The sequence below is a fragment of the Gordionus sp. m RMFG-2023 genome, chromosome 1 (genome assembly GCF_954871325.1).
Source record: "Gordionus sp. m RMFG-2023 chromosome 1, tfGorSpeb1-WG-v2, whole genome shotgun sequence".
Taxonomy (NCBI): Eukaryota; Metazoa; Nematomorpha; class Gordioida; order Chordodea; family Parachordodidae; genus Gordionus; species Gordionus sp. m RMFG-2023.
This window is the reverse complement of record NC_088775.1, coordinates 14,226,774-14,242,596: the sequence shown is the minus strand read 5'-3', so window position 1 is coordinate 14,242,596 and position 15,823 is coordinate 14,226,774. Positions and strand designations below refer to the sequence as shown.

The following is a 15,823-nucleotide window of genomic DNA, read 5'->3' as shown; positions in this document are numbered from 1 at the left end:
TATTATTATTTTATAAACCAGTTTTAATGTTTGTCAATTTTTAAAGGTTTTCTGAAGGTGGATTTTCAAACTCAAATATTTTTAACAGATCATCCTACTTATCGTATATATCTTCATTTAAAAATGCGTTTTTCTTTATCTTGGGAAGGAGTCACGATACTGATTCCCTTCATTGTGTCTTGTTTTTATCAATATCTTTCCACAAAAACCATATCAAATACTGTTTCTTTTCAAATTTTGACCTTTAGGGTAATGATAAAAATAGTTTACAAATTATATTGTCGTCACTTACCCCTACTATCTAATTATAATTGAAATATATATTAATACCAATAAAAAATAACATCTGAAATAAGAATGAAATGAGATACACTTCTAATTTGAAATAAATTTTTGAATAATAAAATATAAAGTATCGAGTATTGCAAAAAGTAACGCGTTATTTTGAGACATTACTTTTCTCCAATAGTAACTCATTTATCTAATTTTTTGAAGATATAGAATAAAATATATAAACATTATTTGCTTAATTATTGCCATACATATTTAAATTTAATTAATAACATTAAAATAGGGAATAATATAAAATTAATAATTCTGAGTTTGAGATTTTTGCTATCAGTTTTTTTAAATTTCAGGCCACCTATCACTACGAGCCCAGGCCTAGATTTTAAAATTTTTTATCGGGCTGAGGGTGGTACTGAGCGGAATATTTTTTCCTTTGCAGGCCTTTAGGGCTAAGCAAGATTTTGTTTACCGCTAGCTAAGTCACCGTTTAAGATTTATCATAAAATTCAAAAAGAGTGTTCTATTTTTTTAAGTACCACTTTTTAGTTTAATTAATTTAATTGTCATAATTTTTGTCAGCCTACAAATAAGAGGAAAATGTTAAATTTTTTTATAAACTTAAATATTTTTTCCTTTACTTTATCTTTTTTAATTCATTTTTAATTCCAAAAAAAATCGATACGTTTTCTATATACTATTTTTTTTGAAAAATAAAATAAAATTCGCATTCGAAAAAATAGTTGATGGTGATAATAAACCAAAATATATTATATTTTACATTTATAAAATAACAAAATAATTAATTTTGATTAAAAAAAAATATTGATATAATTTATTTAATTTTTTTTAATATTGAATTTGTATTTGTAACATGGTAAAAAGTATTATTTTTATAGTTATCACATAAATTATTACTTTTCTTATGGTTAATTAGAATAACACGGTGTTATAATCATTTTTTTTGAATAGAAATTCCAATATATTTTTTTTTTAAAAACGCATACATTCGAAATGAAAGGTAAATTGAATATAGTGTTGTTAAATAATCACTTTAATTAACTCCAAAATTGCTTAGCCAAATTTTATCTGAAGAAAATTTATATCAAATTTTTAAATTAACCCAATTTAGAGGATTCAAGCTCAATATTTTAGGTTAAAAGCTTGGTTAAGCCGTATTTAGAGGTGGCCAAAGTTTTCTAATTTAATAACACTCATTGAATATAATAATAGAATTAAAACCCTGATTAAACGTTTTGTCGCAAAGTCTCGAAAAGTTCTAATCGGAGATTATTTGGCCAGTATACTATTAATTTTCAGGATTTTTTAATATTGATTTTGATATACAAAACAATTAATTATTCATTTTTAAAATTTTATCTTGAGAATTTATTATTTCAAAACACTTTATAATTTTCAATTCATATTATCATGGGTAAATTATTGTAACAAAAAGAAGAGAGGGAAAACAAATCGAATCATTAATGTATGCCAGTGTCTAAATTCTTATGAACGATTAGTTTTTTTTTTTAAAAAAAATGGTTTTTTCAAACTAAAAACTTATAATTCTGGACAGGGGATTCAGACCGAACCTGAACAAAACCTCTAACCGGTATTAACCATTAATATTTACCGAGCCTGAACTGTTAAAAAAAATTTGTCACCTGAACCTTATAAATTTGTGAACCATTTAGAACCTTGTGATCTGGTAACACTCTTATGCTTATCAGTAACTATTTTTAAATATTTTTGTATATTTCTATTTGACGGTGCAAGCTACCCAATTTAGCGTATAAGTGTTTTTAATAGTGTTGTTAAACAGCTTAATTTGAGTCGATTTAAAAAAACCTTAATATTTTTCTGGATAAAATATGGAGTTAGTCGTTTTTAAAAATCGGCTCAAATCGAGCCATTTAGCAAAACTAGTTTTCAAGTATAGAATCCCTATAGTGATAATTTGTGAGAAAAAAAATCTTGAAAATATTTTAATTATATAAGGCTCAATATTATTTTTCAGAGAATAGTAATAAAAATTTTTTTTTAAAAATGTATTCTTTTTACTTAATTCTAATAGCTTGCTATACGTTCGAACCGGTTTTTAAAAGTTTAAACAGTTATAATTATATTTTACCAACTGAGTTTGAACCATAAACCCTTATTTGTATATAAACCTAAACCGAACATATATTCGTAAGATATGATGCCAAATTCCAGTGGATGCAAACAATTAGTAAAGATCTCGGACGAGTCTTTAGTCCAAACAAAAACACATAGACTTGATTAGATAAATTATTAAAAAAAATATTGGTCCAAACAGCTGTCCCAAATGTGGGTACAGGATGAAGCTTTATACGGTTCCAGTAGCTACTAGAATTTTTTAATTTTGGCTTTATTTTTGTCATAGACCTGTAGGCGAGGCCCTAAGCCTGGACGGGCCGGGCCCTATATTTTAAAACTAAATATTTTAAATCGCCGTTATTAGCAATAAAAATTAAAAACAAATATATTATATTTTAAAAAAATTCGGACCAGGCCATACGAATGGTATCCCTGCAGGTCTTTAATTTTTGTAAAATAATTACAAAGGGAAATTATAAATATAAGATAAATGAATGTTAAATCTATATACTAACTGGTTTAAAATTTTTATACCATTTTGGGTCTATTAATATAATTATTGAAATTGTAGAATGTTCTTAATATTAGAAAACGAATCTCTAATATAATTATTGAAATTATAGCAGAGCCTGCGAACCTCTGGTAATTTTGAAAATGATTTTAAAGATAAGTCTAAAATATGAAAAGCGATAAATAATCTATCGGATTTTTCAATTGGTTGGCTAATTCTTGATACAATTAAAATAATATTGGGTTCTAATTGGTTAAATTCTGTCCAGTAGGCCAACTCAGCCCGGGTTTGTATTTTATTATCAGACCCAAATTAGTCCTAACCGACTTGGTTTGTTAAAATAGAATTTTTAGGCACGCATTAGGATTTAAATTGCTTGCCATCGATGCATATATTTGGAATTTATTGTTAAAAAAATTTTAACTTTTAAAATGAATAAAAAAACTAGAAATAATAGATTTTTTTTTGGCTCTATAAAAATAAAATTTAATATAAAAAAAATTATAAAAATGTAATTTTTCTGTTTAAAAATAATTGTTAATGTTATAATTACTAAACGATGATATATTATGTTTTTTTATAACGTAACCAACCACAACTCAAATATATCCATTCCCATAGCTATTATTATAATGTTTGAACATTACTGCAATGACAAAGCAATGAAATATAAATTTCAATTCTTTGGGGGATGATCTTAATATTATAAATATTAAATGTTGTATAATTATCTACGTATCTATAATATAATGCAATTTTAAAATATTTCCATTAATATTTTATTTAAAGCATTCTTAAATAGTATGCAATACATAAATATTAACTCGTTATTACTTAAAGTGTTCGTTTGGTATTTAAAAAAATTGACGAATTTACTAAACTTAGTAGGATTGCATATTATGTCCTAGCAGTTTAGCGAATTAGTGTTTTTAACAACATTTTTAAATTCAAATCGTTTATAGATATAGAGTGCACTTTTTCCAGCCGAATAAAATATTATTGCCATGTGAGTTTCCTTTTGAACTACTTTTAATTTATATTATTTTTTAATATAAAAAATAAAAAAATATATTCAAAAATTCATGGCATGCTGGAATATAAAATTCTGGCATAATCGGATTAAATTAAATTTTAATGATTTGCAAAAAAAACCTTGGTCAATGAGATTTGCCACTAAATATTTCTAAATCCTTACGTCATATATATAATAGATATATGAAACATGGTCGCGATCAATAAACAAAGCAAAAAATAATTTTTTTTAAATATTGATATGATAGTTTAGAAGGCAGAGTTTTGTTATCATACTACACATTTATGGCTGAAATTTGCACAATTATTTTCTTTTATTTGATCAATCCAAATTTGCTTTTACAAGAATAATATATTGATTAAAATGGGTTTCTGATTTTAGTTATTAAATATTGCGAAAATGGGAGTAGATATGAATGACAAAAAAATAATAAATAAGAGAAGTATACTTGTCAAGAATATGTTTTAAAGGAACTTAACTAAAGTCCTTCAATAAAGTTATATCTTTAATATAAATTTATAGCTTATAAGTATATGTATAATAGAAACCTACATGCCCTGTTTAAATCGGTCTTAAAATAATATGTTTTGAAATATCCGGGTCGGGATACAAAATGGGAGAGGGGAGGGGGGCTCAGCTAAAAATGAACAAAATTTATAAAATCCAGGCCAGATCAGGTATAAAAAAAAATCCGGTCTGAACACATCGGTCATCTTATCAATAAAAGCTTAGTATTTTTGGATGCCAACAACATCCTGTACAAAAAAATGCTAATTGTTTAATTTTTACTATTGGTAGAGTATATAATAATAGGCCGTTTCGGAACTCATTTCCGAAGAATCATGGTCTAGGTATGATTAAGATACCGCAGAATATGAGATTTAGGATTTATGTGTTCAAAGTAATATTGTTGAAAACCTCGATTTAGACCCTTAAAAACTGCTAAAATCAAGATTTCAGCCAAACATTAAATTCGAGATTTTTTTGGCTAAAATTTTGATTTGGTCATTTTATTTAAAAAGCGGCTATACTCGAAAACATGTGATATAAATTTATGAGGGGAATAAAATATACAAATGAAAAGGATTGAGAATGAAAAGGCAATAGATTTCTTTCTTTGTTTGTTAAAGGTTTTGGATTAGATAGTATTCCGATATAAACTATATATTTTAAAAAGATAGATTTTTTTCTATAGGTTTTTTTATAAAAATAAAATTTTAATTTAAAAAGGCAAAAGTGATGTAGGATAATTTAAAAATTCGGGCAGGTTCGGGTTTGAAAATTTAAAAAACGATAAATTCCGAGCAGGGCTTAAAATTTTGATCTTTGAAAAATAATACTTATAATTAATAATTTAAACAGGATTTATAACATGATTATTAGTTAGTAAATATAAATTTAATATTGTAAAGTTTCTAGATCATAAAAATTGATATAGATTTGAATTTTTAAAAATTTTATTATATAATACCTCAACTAAATATAAATTTATTAGAGGATTATACTTATATTATTTCCGGATTATAAGCAATTTTTTTTAGCGAAAATAAATGCAATACTACAGTTTGAAGATCTCATTTATCAATATTTTTTTAAAAATATTATAATATATGTAATATTAATATTATAGTTTTAATTCAATTTGTACTTATAATATGTATAACTAACATAAAAATAATAATTAACAGAATTTTATTTAATTTTTTAAAATTTAGACATTAAATTTGTAACAAACATAAGGGGGAAATTTATTAATAAATCAGGATAATTTTTCAAATCTGTTGAATATTAATAATGTAAAATTATGCCTTTAAACTTTAGGAACCAAAAATTTAATAAGCTAGCAGCAAAAAGCATATAAATTGAGGAAGGGGGGGCGGTATTAAGTTTTATCATAAATAAGTGCTGTAAAGTAAAGTTAAATTTTGAATATATACTCTCATTTTTTTCCGAATATTCCAGAATCAAGTTGAATTATTGAATTCTAAATATATATATTTATATTACTCAAATCTGCCCTTTTTACGGAATCTGTTAAATACTATGAGATTATAGCATTTATAACAAAATTTTATTTTAAAAAGGATTTTAAATTATCATATCTAAAATAAGAATAAATAAAATTAAAATATGAAAAATGACATTTATATTATATTTGACTATAAAAATTTTAACGCAAGGTGGCGCTAGAGCGCTTTTAAGATGTGAAGATATTTTATTAAATTTGTTTGATTAGTTGAAAATTGTTAGTGCTAATTTTTTAATTCACGAGAAACCATCTGTATTATGACCAGTGTTTAGTGGTAGAGGATATGAAAGGAATAACGCAAATTCTCTTTTTCCAAAGAGGAAAAATTTTTAAGCAAAGATCTTTTTATTAACTCCAAATCAAAGTTGTTTAACAATTTTGACATTTTTCCCTAGTGGAGTAAAGAAAATCGACCCCATCGATTTCAAAATAGCCTAAAAGGTTTTTTAACATGAATAACCAAAATTTTATCAAGTTTACACTCAAATTTTATTAAAATGTTTTTTAAATACACTTTGCAGCCAAAAAAGCTATTTATTTCAGGGTGAACCTTTCGACAACAAAAAAGGGTCCAGGTCCGGGTTCAGGGGACATAAAAAAATGACTTAAAACAAAACCTTTTCTTATACTTCAATATATACACATTCATAATTTACATATAAAAAAATTTAAAAATGAAATAATTTATATTTTAAATGTTTTATTCGATCGCACAATCATATCTTCTAAAATATCATCCTTGAGATTTCCATATAAATTAGAAAATATATATTTCAAAGATGAAAATTTCTTACCTAAAATAGATAGTTATTTTTATAATACATAAATTATCACTTGTGTCGCCAATACAGCCATAAAGATTCTATACAAGATATATAATTCTGGATATATTGAAGGATTTTCTATCCAGAATTTTAAAATATTTGCATCCTTTTTATTCTCTTAACTTCTGAGAACGTCTCTATTAAAGTGCAATAAGCATTTTTTTGATCCTCCTTTCTATTCGAAAATAATTTGATTTTTTCCTCTATCTAAATAAAATTTCAACATTATCAACGTTGCCATCATTATCATTATTATCACTACAACCAGTAGGTATTGTCCTAACCTCCAATATATTGTAAATAACGGAGTTTGCGTATGCCATAAATCCTTAAGATGGTCTTTAGCCATTTGTTTTTGCTCAATACTCAATAAAACTTGATATCGAGGGTCTAAATATATAGAAGCGTATACAACCTATTTTGCAAACATTGTTGCTCTCAAATTTTCATGTTTTCTAATATTAATCAGTATCTAATCCATATGCCATAAAAATTAAATAAACATAATTGTTCTGATTGTAATGTTGTTATTTTCAAAGGAACTAATACACTAGTAAGTTCCTTTATTTGGCATCAATCATCTTCCGACAAAATAACTTCACATGCTTCTATAATAAAATCATTACAGAAATCGTTCAAACTTAAAAATCCTTCTAGCATCATACAAATTGTGGACCAATGTGTTGTGCAAATTGTATTGCCATTGACCTTTTCATTGATTTTAATATTCTTACAATTGTAGGAGTTCTTAAATATTTTGCAATATCCCTTGCTTTATCAATTATAGTTTTAAAGTGATTATTTTTTAGGCAATCATAAATAGCCAATATAAATTTACATAATAAAATATTATTACTTACACTAGAAAATAATTTATGATATCAATCTCTAAATAAAATGAAAGTCCAGGAAGAAAATTGAAAGAAAACCGCGAAGACGAAATAAATGATTTCGACAAAAAAAGTAAATAAAATTAAAAATTTTTTATAGTATTTTTAAAATAATGGCACCTATAACTCTTGAACCCTCCAGTTTTAAAAAAGGTCCGGATCCAGGTTCGGGTACAGCTAAAATACGAGGGTTCAGGAGAGTTCAGCGTCCGGGTTCGGGTTCATTACCTGATTTATTTGATTATTAATTAAATTATGTCAGTTAAAATTTTTACAAATGATTTTTAGATATAGATGATATAAATAAACTCTATAATATTAAATAATTTTTCTTAAATTTATTTTTTAGATTATAATTTTAAAAATTATTATTTAGACAAAATATTTGTTTTATATAAAGCTAGGATTTATTTTGTCGCAAGGAGCTTTGCATAATTCTTAAAATTTAATAACGATAATCTAATTTTTTGTATGTTTGATAATATATTTAAAAATAATTTTATAATATAATCTAAAATAATTATCTTACAATCTTAGAAGTCCACATATAAATAATATACTTTGTTTAAAAAAAAATTTAACAATTAAAAAAAATTTTCAAGATCAAATATTCAATATTTTAAGATAAATATCCTTACTTTAAATGATAATTTAACAAATCTTCACCGACTTCCTTAAAATGGTGGGGAATTCTGCATGGAAAAATTATAGATAAAAATTAAATAAAACTACATCAAATAATGAATTCAATACAACTTAACTTAAAACCCATTGACAATTATAAGCAACAAATTTATACCCTTTAGATTTCCCGACAGGCTCTATATATTTTTGAGATATTCTGATTCAATCAAACGATAATAAATGAGCAATATAAATCTTCTTGTTAATTATTTCAAAATACTCATGGTTTATAAGAGATTGTGAAAAAAAAATGGTGGAGATTCGAGATTTCGAATCTTCATGCTGAGATTGCATATCCCGTTACGACATATAAATTAAACTAAAATAACAATAAATATTTCATATATTAAAAATTATTTGACTAACGCGTTAGTGTTTGAAAATAACAAGTAATACAACTCATTTCTTCCTGATAAAGTAAGGTTAAAACCGTAGTGTTTCTTTCCTATAAAATAACCAAAAAAGTAAGACGTTTACCTCTTTTAGTATTTTGTAAAATAACGAGTAACGGAAACACGTTTCTTTTCCAAGTAACGAAAAGAAGTAACACATAAATTGGTAAGAAAAACTTATATATTTTTTCTTGAAAAGTAACTAGTAGTTTTGTTATGTGGACCAATATGCGCCGATTTTTAATAATGGCCCGGTTAAGATTTTAGCCAAAAATAATATTAGTTAAGCCTGGAGATTTTATTCATAGATGGCAGATAGGTTTGAACCTCTATTCGTCAAATCTTGAGGTTTGCATTATATCATTTTGGTTAAAATCTTAATATGGCCGTTTTTTAAAATCGACCCAAACACTAATAACTAGATAAAATAGCGCTTTACTTTAAAAAAAATTAACATTCTCATTCTCAACAATGTATTTAATTTTCAGATAAAATTATAATATTTTGTGAGGTTCCTTATTTTTAAGTTAATAATTTAATTAGTAAGATATCAAATATATAATATTCATTTAAAAAAAACATATGTGATCGATTGAAATTGATAAAATTTTATTGTATTTTTTTTTCTATCGAAAATCCAGTATATATTTTTTTGAGTTAATATCATAAAAAATTTGTAATATATTTTTTTTAAAATATTTATTCTTGTAATTTAAATTTATGGAATAAATTTTTTAACGCTTAAAAATAAAATCAAATGCACATAAATCATTCTTTATTGTCTAAATAAAATATTTCCGGTTCAAACCAGCAATATCGTCCATTTCCTCAACGCTAAAAGGTAAACTTAAACCTTTTCTTATATTATTAGTCAACTGGTTTATTTTTATAGGGGTTATAAGTAAATATTATTTCCTATTTTAAAAATATTTTAAATAAATTTAAATTTTTTTATCCGTTTGGTTTATAGTGTGCACAAATTGAGTGTTTCAAACGCTGCGTTGCAAACCATTTTAAATAAGTTCTTAAAATAAAGGTTTTGCCTTTTGAAAATTATATTATCGTCTGCGTTCTTATTTCTTTAATTTCTAAATATTTCTTTTTAGGATATAAGTAAGATATTTATTTTATATAATATTACACAGCGAATAATAATAAAAAGTAGTGAAAAAGCAAACCTATTTGCGTTTTTTAAAATGGTTGCTAACGCCAAACTGTAATTTTACCAATTTACACGAGGTCATTTGAAATGCATTATTTACGCTTGAAACGCTGTATTTGAAACGCTCAATTTGTGCGCACTATTATACTCTGAAAATTTTATGCAATAGATATCTTTAGTTGTTTAAATTGTAAGTAGAAGTTTTTCTAGGGAAGGGAAGGTACATATATTTTATGTAATTTTGTCAGGCAACGATCGGCCCGAAATTGCATATTTCGATCATTTTTTTATCATTTTTATGGTGAATAAGCAGATTAAAATATGATTTTACTAAATAAAAAATATTTAATATATCATAAGCAAAATATAAATAATTAGTAAATGACTAAATTAGGTATTATTCTATAAGAAGGAATGCCCTATTATTATTTATAACAAATTTATTTTTTAAAGATATTCTAATTTATGTGATAAAGCATAATTTATGTAATATTTAATGATAATTTATGTAATATAAATGATAATTTATTTAATATTATGGTAATTTATATTAGTATATATATGAAAATGGTTTTTGAAAAACGCAAAATTTTAATCTTTTTTTGGGGGGCTAAAAATGTAGGTCCCCTCACCCGTAGTTATGGCCCTTCTGTAAAGACAAAACAATTGAGTTAATCAAGAAAGACGTTTTTTATAAAATAAAATATTTTCTTAATTTTCAAAAATAAATTTGTTGACTAGGGCTCCTTGGATTTTAATGATTATTGGTTATTTTAATTTTACACCAGTGGTTGATAGAATCTTATTAATATTTAAACCTTAATGCTCTTTATTTAGTGGCGTACGCGGTCCAAGGGTCTTCTAATAATTGCGGCATTAAAATTAGTCAACATACATAGGCAAGTATTATACCGAAAACCAGTGTTGTTAAAAGTCTCGATTTGAGATGATTTTTAAAGGCTAACTCATTTTATCCAGAAATTTATTACGCAAGCCTAAAAATTTTGGTCATATATGACACAAAAGTTTGGATATCTATTAGTGAAATCTCGAGGCTTAGGCAATATTTAATTGGCTAAAATATTGAATTAACTGTTTTTAAAAATCGACTCAAATGCAACACTACTTAAAACGAATTATTCGATCTCGACTTTATCCCATTCATATTTTACAACAAAATTATTCAATTTGAAAATCGAATCGAATACGAATAAGTACAATATATTATCTGTAGAATAATTTTTTATCTACTATTCTATTTAATGAGAATGATAATTATAAGGCTTGAATATTTAAAGTAGAATGGTTATTAGAATGGTCGCACAGGATGTAATATAGGCTAATGAAAGAGAATTTATAAGGCTTGAATATTTAATCTAGAATGGTTGTTATAGTAAATTGGTATTTTATTTATATAATTTAAAAAGAAAACAATTCAAGTTATTATATATGAGAAAAACAAGTGATTGGTGAATGAAAATATATATTTATTTATATATATATTTTGTTGCTTTAAGATATATAACTGAACTTTTAAATATAAATTATTTAAGTATTTAAATATATAATAGTTTAAATGACATTTTAAATACAAATTATTTAAGTAAGTAATAATATAATAGCGCACATGCGCACATGCAACACTATTATTTGAACTTGATTAGGTAATTTTAATTACCCCTTTTTTTGCTTATCATAATTAATTATTAAATTTTAATTACCCTCTCTTTCTATGTCAAAATAAACTAGCCTTACAAAATTTAAAAATGATAAACAAGTATTTATTCTCATTTTTATAGAACAAAGGCTGTTATTGTATATAACCACTTTATTACCACATTGATATTTGTTAGTAACTAAAGGAGTTGCGCTAATTTTAAGACACCGGATTGGTTGTTAAAAAGAACACATACCAATCCAGTCAGGTTTTTGATGTTGTCCAAAATATATTAGAACATAAATCGATAAAAAAAACCTATAAAGGACGGAATTGTTTGTAAATAAGTACATTTTTCATTTTTCCTATTTTTACCTGTTGATTTTTGAATAATATTTATTTTCTAATAACCTAATTAAGTTAATAATAAATATTGACTACCCAGTATATAGTTTTGGATTAACTTCTAAAATAAAGGAAAGATTTAAATCGACTTGGTCGAATGCAGTGTGTCTTTTTATTTTAGGTCCTCTACCTACTCAGCCTACCATGGTTAAAACCAGGGATGCGAACCCGACAAAATTTTAGACCGGGTTCGGTTCGGGTTCGGTTCGGGGTATAAAAAAAAAGTTGGGTTCGGTTCGGGTTCGGTTCAGGGAAATATTTTTGAACCCGGGTTTGGTTCGGGTTCGGTTCGGGTTCAAAAATTTTTGAGTTGATAAAAAAAATTCTATATTTAAATCATAATAAAAAACTAGACATAAATTTGATATAAAAAATAAATTTTTTATTTTATTTATAGGCAAATATAGTTAAAAATACAAAGCATATAGTCATGTATCAATTTTAAAAATTTTATATAGACGTATTAGTATAATATCTTCCAAGAGTTGTTCACTCATCCTCGATCTATGTGGTGAAAGAATGAATTTCAGTGAAAAAGATCTTTCAACGCTAACTTATGTTAAATGTATTTATATGTGAAAATATGAAAAATTAACTTGGGTTGCAGGAACAGCAAATAAGATTTTAGATAAAATATATAATACAGGGTGTTCCAGCTTAGCAGACTCCCAAAAATGCAAAATATTTTCCTTCTTATCTAATCTTATATAATCGCTAAATCCAGTAATTATTGTTCCAATACTTTTCTCAGCAATCGTTGGCCCTCTTTTAAGTATTTTCTCCTGCCTTTCTTTAAGTTGTATCAATTTCTCTAAATCATCTTCTTGTTCAATAACTTCATCGGAACTAATATCATCAGATAAAATTGGCGTTGTTAAGCTTTTAATTCGTCTCCAAAAATTGACAAGATGTTTTTTCGCACAAATCTTATCATCATCACTAAGTAATACCTGTAATATTTAAGGATTTATATTGTTTATATTTAAATATTTCATAAAATAACAATTTTAATATAAATCTAAAATAATTAATTTACTAAGCTTTTAATTAACCTTGTATCTTGGGCCCAGGTATATGGCAGCTAAGAGAATTTCGTTCTTTATAAACCTTTCTTCTCTGTTCTTAAGACAAGAATATAGTAATTGAGCAAAATGGTTTGGATTTTTTTCCAGTTCGATGCAGCATCTTAACCATGCTGCATAAAAATCTGTCAGTGTTAACTGTTCAGATTGGAATTGTTTGGTTGCGATTTTTAGCGGTTTTAAAATTTCAACAATCGTTATTATCTCTTTCCAATCTTCAGTCAATAAATAATCAGATTGCTCTGTAAAAAAATCTTCGATATTGGGTTTTAGTAAAATCAGCCTTTCTAACATATCATGGGTTGAATGCCATCTGTGGCAATCTAACACAGGCTTAGGGAGTTTCATATTTTTTAATAACTTTTGGTAAGTGGGATGTCTTAATTTTAAATTTAGGCTCCTAGCTTTTGCAATGGTTTCCACAATAGGTGATAATTTTATAGCATCTTGAAGTGCCAGCTGAAGTGTGTGCACACTGTACACTATAAATCGGATAGGATATAATAGTTGATAAAAAAGTATTTTGTATATCATCAATATCATATTTATATACATTTACATCCATATTTTCCTCATCTGCTGATTCACTCCTTATATCATAATCAGTTTCAGGTTGCAGGAGCTTTATAGCTCTTAAAAAATTACAACCATTATCAGAAGTAATTGTGTATATTTGTTGAATATTAATTTTATATTTTAGTAAAGTTTTTAATATATTCTCTTTTATATATTCTCCTGTACATCTCTCTTTCAGCTCTACAATTCCAAGAGTCCTCAAATTTATAATGGACTTTGATATAAATTGAATATTTACACCAAGAATTGACCTATCTAGTCGTTGAACTGCATCAACTTTTAAACTTATTAATTTTCCTTCTACCTCTCTCGATATTTTGTCTCTAATTGATTGGGCTGTTTTATTAATAGTTCTGGATAAATTTTCTTTGTTTATAACTAAATTGCGCCCAGATAGGAGTGGATTTATAATTCTTTGAAATCCCGAATCTTCAATAATTGATAAAGGCCGGCCATTTACAGTAACTAGTTCTAGTATAGAACTCATCAAATCATTAGATGATATATTTATACTTATATGCTTTTTTGGGAAAAAGGTTTCTATATTAATTTTAGGTTTTTTTGCCAATAACATTTCCTGATGTTTGGTTTTTTCATTTAAATAATTTAAATATTCATTGTTGTGATTTCTTTCCAGGTGTCTTTCTAAATTTGACAAGTGATTACCAGACATTTTTACTTTGCAATATGAACATATTGATTTTTTTTTCTATTTTATTAAGGGTAAAATGCTTATCAAATATGACTTTATCTTTAATCTTAAATCTATAAAAAGAGAACAATTTTTTTAAATAGCAATGATTTCAGAATTAAAAAAGAGATATTTATAAATTTAATTTCATTTATAATATGCACTTCATTAATATCTTGTAAAAATTAAACTGAACCAAAAATAAATGATTAGCATATATAAATTTTAAAATCATTTTAATAAGTTCACAAAAACTGCCCTACATTTAACAATTTTTAAGTTAGATGTTTAGAATTTTTTAAATTAACAATATAATAATTTTTACTTTGATTTGTTAACCATTTTCTTCTAATTAATAATCTTTAAGAATAATAAGATAAAAATTTAAAAATAAATGGCGTAAATTAATTCAATTGTTTAATATTTTTTAACACTCCAATAGGAATCGAGAATAAATTTAAAAATGGCATAAATGAATTAAATTGTTTAAAATTTATTAAGACTTCATTTAATTGGAAATTTGAAAATATAATATTTGTATTTACATATATTAGTATATGATTTTAAATAATACACTGAACCCGATTGAACCCGGGTTCAAATAAAATTCTTGGGTTCGGTTCGGGGTTTTGGAAATTTTATAAATGGGGTTCAGGTTCGGTTCGGGTTCAGAGTTTTTTTCTAAAAACCCGGGTTCACTTCTCCGGGTTCGGGTTCGGTTCGAATCCCTGGTTAAAACTACTCCATGTAATCTTAATCCTGAGCTAGCCTATGCACTAAATCTTATGACTTTCCTCGTCTGCATGTCCCATATTATATATGATATTAGGACTTCAAATCATGAGGCTGGTGTATTCAAAGATCTAGGATCATTTAGAATACGGAACGTGAGGGGGGGGGGGCTAGGAAATCATAAGATTTGGTGCGTTGGCTAGCTCATGATATTTAGATTAAGCGGAGCAGTTTTAATCGAATACAACAGTAAATATTTGAAATTCGTAAATATTTATAATTATTCATAAATATATTAAATTTTGTAAATATCCAAAATTATTCATAAATATATTAAATTATTCCAAGTATGAATTTTGCATGTTACTGGCGGAACTTATAATTTTTTTATACTTTTTCCCACATAAATAATATAAATCACTTTATTAAATTTCAATAATCCATTTTTCATTTTTAAAAAATTTAATTTTTGATACAAATCAACTATTCTGCGATTCAAATCAAATAATTATTTTAATTACGAATAAAGGAATTAATTCGATTCAAAAGTCGAATAAGAATAATGCTAATATTCGATTCATATTATATTTTTGCTGGGGAAGGGAAGCATCATAATAGAGGGCTCAGCAATCCAATATTTTATTTGAATATTTCTTTATTTTTCAATTCAAGCACGCCTAAATTATTTGCTTTTTAATGTCTAAATAAAAGTCGACATATTATAATAATATATCATATACTCATATTTTGAT

General features: G+C 25.4%; 1 protein-coding gene across 1 annotated transcript in view; it reads left to right on the top strand.

Annotated features, from left to right (window-relative positions):
• The first annotated feature begins 9,457 nt into the window (after positions 1–9,457).
• LOC135922107 (voltage-dependent T-type calcium channel subunit alpha-1G-like) overlaps positions 9,458–15,823 on the top strand; it is a 42,803-nt gene continuing 36,437 nt past the window's right edge. Inside the window, exon 1 of the mRNA XM_065456516.1 lies at positions 9,458–9,607. The gene's annotated coding sequence lies outside the window, so the exon portion shown is untranslated. The remainder of the gene's footprint in view (positions 9,608–15,823) is intronic.